General features: G+C 39.0%; 1 long non-coding RNA gene across 1 annotated transcript; it reads right to left on the reverse strand.

The window, feature by feature from the left end:
• Window positions 1-2069: 2069 nt before the first annotated feature.
• Window positions 2070-3764, reverse strand: LOC127532389 (uncharacterized). Its single transcript, XR_007939772.1, has 3 exons — window positions 3598-3764; window positions 3446-3505; window positions 2070-3340 (listed from the first exon to the last, which is right to left on the reverse strand). It is a non-coding gene; the product is annotated as an uncharacterized LOC127532389 (long non-coding RNA).
• Window positions 3765-5355: the final 1591 nt, after the last annotated feature.

Below are 5355 nucleotides of genomic sequence, written 5' to 3' on the forward strand. Positions count from 1 at the left end.
AAATGATTAATTATTGTCACTGACTAAATTTGGATTTGTAAAATGTCAGGACTTTTGATGCATTAGTAATATTGATTAAAATCATTTGATTGTAATAGTTTCATTTTATAAACTATTATTACTGTGTGCATAAATGTGGATTTGCAATATTATGTTAACATTGTCAATATATTAGTAATATTAGGTAAATTAATGAAGCAAATTAACAGTATTAAAATTACTATTGCAAAAATTTAGATTTGTAATATTTTGATGTCAGTACCATGGATGCATTAGTAAGTTATTTTAGTTCACTAAAGTACTTTTAAAATAAATGCATACATTACATAATTGTATTTGCATGTATTTCTTGAAGACATGCTCAAAGGTAAATGTAAAATATCTTTTACTGTCTGCATTGAACTTTGAGCTTGACTGATACTGTACAGCAGTACGGCTTTTCATGGGAATTAAAGTTCAGGTTTAATTGACTGGTGGTTAATGATGGCTGAGGGGCAGTGCCATTACACAGCAGCTAATCAGTTCTCTCTCTCTCCAGTGCACTTTGCTCACAGTGAATCTGGTTCAGGTATGCTTAATCTCCAGCTATTTCAGTCTCATGTTCAAAAAAAAAAAAAGAACAGCTGACCAAAGCTTGTTAACATATAGAGACAAGATATACCAGAGCACTAAATCTTAAAACCTTTTCTTTTTTACTGGAACCACAGCAGCAAACATCCAAGAGCAAAAAAATAACTTGTTTGGCCTCAGCCACACTAAAACAGAAACACTAAAAAACTAGAAGCTCACTGACAAAACATGAGTTCATCTCATCCTTCTTATCGTGTCTATGAATACTGATGCTAAGATCTTTTGTACGCTCCTGTCTAATTAATTTTCTTTTTTATTTTAAATACTATGGTACATTTATTCATCCATTTATGATTGTTAAGTGGCAATCGCAAGCTTCTCTTAAGAACATCAGATATTGGAAAATAAAATCTCAAGACACACCTGCTACATCACAATAATCAGCACCATGTAAAACAGTACAACACAGCACAGTAATCTGCTTAAAAAGCTGCATTTAACCGTTCATTTTATTTTTTTTTAGATGCAGTAACAGATGTTTGAGAGCATTTTCACTAAAGTCAGCTGCCAGATGTAGCTGGAAGTTAGAGTTGATTGACTGTTGAGTTTGTTGAATATTTTCTTGATTAATGGGAGACAATTTCCATCCATCCATTCTCTATACACCGCTTTATCCTCACTAGGGGGAGACAATTTGCTTTTCTTAAATTTTTCAGAGAAACAAATGCAAAAAAAAAAAATGACTGCATCATCCCTTCAGAGCGTATTAGCATCTCTAAGTTCATTATTGTGCTTTTATTGTTTAGAACTTTCCTTTTTTTGTGAATTATCCCCACCTCCCCAATAGTGTTTATTCTAAATTATTTCCCGAGAATCACCTCTACAAACGCTGCATGCTTTTCATCAGAAGCTTGTCAACTCTCCAGCGACAGAACAAATGCAAAAGTGACTTCTTCACGAAATGACTTCAGTAGTAGGGAGCATGAGCCTCCTACTTTTAATGACACAGCCCTGTAGAGAACGTAACATTCTGTAGCATGCATGACACACAACATGGCAAATATTTTTTCAATTTCTCATGTTGCCTTTTTAATAGATCAGGCCAAGAAATGAATAGCTTTGGAATAGTTTTAAAATCTACACCATTAAATGTATCCTTACATTCCACATCACACCTAGTTGTTGCTATAGTGACATAGGTGTGTCCTGTGAAGTGACTCAACAAATCACTCTGATCTGCTCAGAAGAGGAAAAAAAGGAACAGACTACTTGGAATCCAGGCGCCCTCCAGTGTCAGTGCCGTGGTGTTCTCAAGCTGTGCAGAAATCAGTGACGTGCAGTTTGAGGCTAAAGCTGGCCAAGTCAGAACTGTATGTCATTATCCCCAGGACACTAAGCCACAAAAGATACTTTCTGCCTATAAATGTTCTGCCAAAAGACAAATAAAAATCAAACAATGGTGTGAATACGCATTTATTTTATTAATTTTTATGCTTAACTATGCTCAAATTGGCTGGATAAATGGAATAACAGACAAAAAAAAAGACAGATCCATTCTTCTGAACAAGACAACTGCAGATTGCAAACAACAACTGTCCAACGCACTAAAACGAATGCAACTCTGATGAAAGCAAGTGTCATAATTTCCCAAATAGCCATTTTAGGCAAGTAGGAATTCCAAAAGAGTTGGCAATCCAGCATCATAACATTGCAAACGTGTAAGTTTTAAACAGTGCTCTGCACTAAACGACACACTAAACCACAGACAGCTAAAGAACCAGATGCTGCAAATCCCACAGGAGTTAGTAAAAGTCACAAAAAGAGTTAAGACAAAGACTATTGAGCAGAAACTCAAATGAATCAAGTATAAACAAGTAACTCTTTGCAAAAAACATTAAGAAATCCACTTGAACTGCGATGAGCATTTTGTTCCTGCCGATGCCAAGTAACAAAAACAAGTCACTTCTATCAGTTCTAGCAGGTTTTAGGAAAGTCCTTATACTGGCTTTTAAAAGTTGATGCTTAACATGTTACTTTATAGTTATAGAATATCAAAGACAAAAAACCCTCATCACAGAAAACCAAACATTTTATCAGCATCTCTTGTAAGCACTGCTAAGAAAATTGGCTCTTTCATTGAAATCACATCATCTAATCCACCACCAGACATACCGGAGTAAAGTGCAATCTCCAGTACTCCAATATAAATCTCACTACCATAACTTCATCACTTCTGCATGACTCCCACAGCTGTCACAATTCTTGTGCCCAAGGCTAGGATAGAGAGGCTGAGTGAACGTGGTGTGCGCTTTGTGGAGCAGAGTCATCGAGTCAGAGATGCTATAAAAGGACAGACTACCCGCTTTGTGATCCAGGTACACTCCGATCTTGGAAGTTTTAGGGCCTGATACTGCCACGCTTCTGCTGTTGTGTCGGAAAGTATAACCACCTGAGGAACACTCTAAACTCCACGACTTGGTATTGTTTCCAAACTCAGAGTCAGACGATTTTCTGCTGATGTCTTTGTAAGACACTGCCACTGACCAAGTACAACAACTCAAAGTACTCAAAGTACAACGACTCCAACTGACCTCCCAGTAGCATCGCTCTGTCAAACCCTCCCTGCACAACACCTGCCTGTCATATCCAAATCTGTCTGGGTGAGAAGAATGATATTGTTGACAGGAATGGCTTTGCACCCGCCGATATTCTTGTGAAAACGAAAACCTTTGGGAGACTGAGTTGACATCCAGTGTTAGAGGACAGCAATCTGATAGAAAAACAGATCATGAGTATGAGGCAATCTCAGCCATCAACAAATTTGTTGTCAGTGTATTTGTATAGTATGAAATAGAGTATTAAATGTTTTACTTACAAAGTAGAAACTCTTCTCTGGTCTTCGGCACAACTGGCAGTATAACATGTACAGCAGACACTAGCAGAAGAAAAGCATCTCATCCATCACACTACCTGAATAAGACCGTCACATAAGAATCACTATAATATTTTTACATTTCTTTCAGGTACCTGTAGCAGAGATCTTGGGTAATGCAGACTTCAGCAGATCCTTGATGTTGTGTCTCAGCTCAGAGACACAGTCAGTTACTGTTTCCATCGAATGCCGGGGACAACTGACAGCGCCGAGTGGCAGATCTGGAGATTCACACGAAGTGGAGAGAGACGGGAACATCTGGAGGGAAATCAGTAAGATAGGCACCAGAAAAAGATTTAATGAAAAGCAGAAAAATATTCACCTGTACAATATGTACAGTCATGAGCAAACACTCACACTTTAAAGAGCATGTATATCATGGCATCTTGAGTTTCCAATGACGCCTTTAACTCTGAATTTTCTATGATGGAATCATGATGAAAACACATCTGAAATTCATCTTTGTGTTACGGGAGGGGTCGGGGAACCCAAGTGCAGATACAGATCCGGCTGGCGAAAGGTTGAAAAGTTCAAGGGGGCCGAATACTTTCACAAGGCACTGTAAATGCTTTTAGAAACCTACTTGTGACTCCCTATAAAGCACTGGCAAAACTGAAAAATGACACATATATGGCAGAAATACTAAAGAAACAGAGGGATGATGTAGATTTGCGACAAACGTCTGCTACCTGAATGAAACGAACGTGGTCATCCATATGAGAAACTGTTCCAGGTCATCGTCTTCTCCTCAGCTTGTGACATCCTCCTCCAGCTGCAGCTGCAACACTTCAGCACTCGCTGTTGCCTTTTCTCCTGGACTGCAACAAGCCTATTGGCTGTAGTTAGAGTTTCTTATGTCTGGACCAGCTCATTAGAGATCTTATCAATGGGACTCACTGCAGTCTGGCAACAACTCTGTATACAGAAGCATCAAGAGTTTTGCTCACATTGTGTCAGAGTTTTGTAATTATTTAATCATGAATGCACTTATCTGCAGTGGCTCTAAAGGCAACTATTAGGGAAAATAAAGCACGATGTCTACACCAGTAAATATAACAAAGAAGCCAATTTATTAAAACATGAAGATGCAAAGTAGAACCTGCCATCACTGTCAAACAGATTATTATTACCAATGTAAAAACTAAACTAATCAAACCACTCCATGTGCTGGCATATCACACAATCTGTGATACAGAACATACTGCAGCCATCAACACTGAAACATGTTCTAAAGTTCGCACCTTGAATTTCTTTGTCGCTTGGATCAGCTTCTTTAGCTCCACTTCTCTCTCCTGGAATCTCTCCTGCACTTGCTTTTTGCTTCGCAATCAGCTGTTTCTGAAGGAAAGTGTTGCCTTATTGTGAATGTTTCAGTCACATTTCACTTACAGAGGAATTACTTGCTGTTCACTCTGCTCTAACATGTTTGTGTCGTTACCTGTTCCTTGCCCTTTCTGCTGCAACTGACAGCATTCTGTGGAACCTATGCTTATCCACAGTGCACAGATAGCAGATACACATCTTGTCTGTCTCACAGTAGACCTCCATCAGTTTGTGGTGCTTTGTGCACATCTTCTTCTGCAGGTCAGATGTAGCTGAGACCAGCTGGTGCATCTTAAACACGGGAGCACTGTGGTAGGCCTCGAGGTGAGCGGGGCAGTAAGATGCCAAGCACGTCAGGCAAGACTTTGAGGCTTTGTTTCTTCTGGTGCCACAGCAGAAATCACAGACTACATCCCCTGGGCCGGCACAGGCCAGAGAGGAAGAAACCTGCTCAGTGCTCGTCCTCCTCAGCCTCTCCACAACCTAGAAATGACAAAAAATAAATAAAAATAGGATGGCAATAAACGAAA

This window comes from Acanthochromis polyacanthus, chromosome 23 (assembly GCF_021347895.1).
Source record: "Acanthochromis polyacanthus isolate Apoly-LR-REF ecotype Palm Island chromosome 23, KAUST_Apoly_ChrSc, whole genome shotgun sequence".
NCBI lineage: Eukaryota > Metazoa > Chordata > Actinopteri > Pomacentridae > Acanthochromis > Acanthochromis polyacanthus.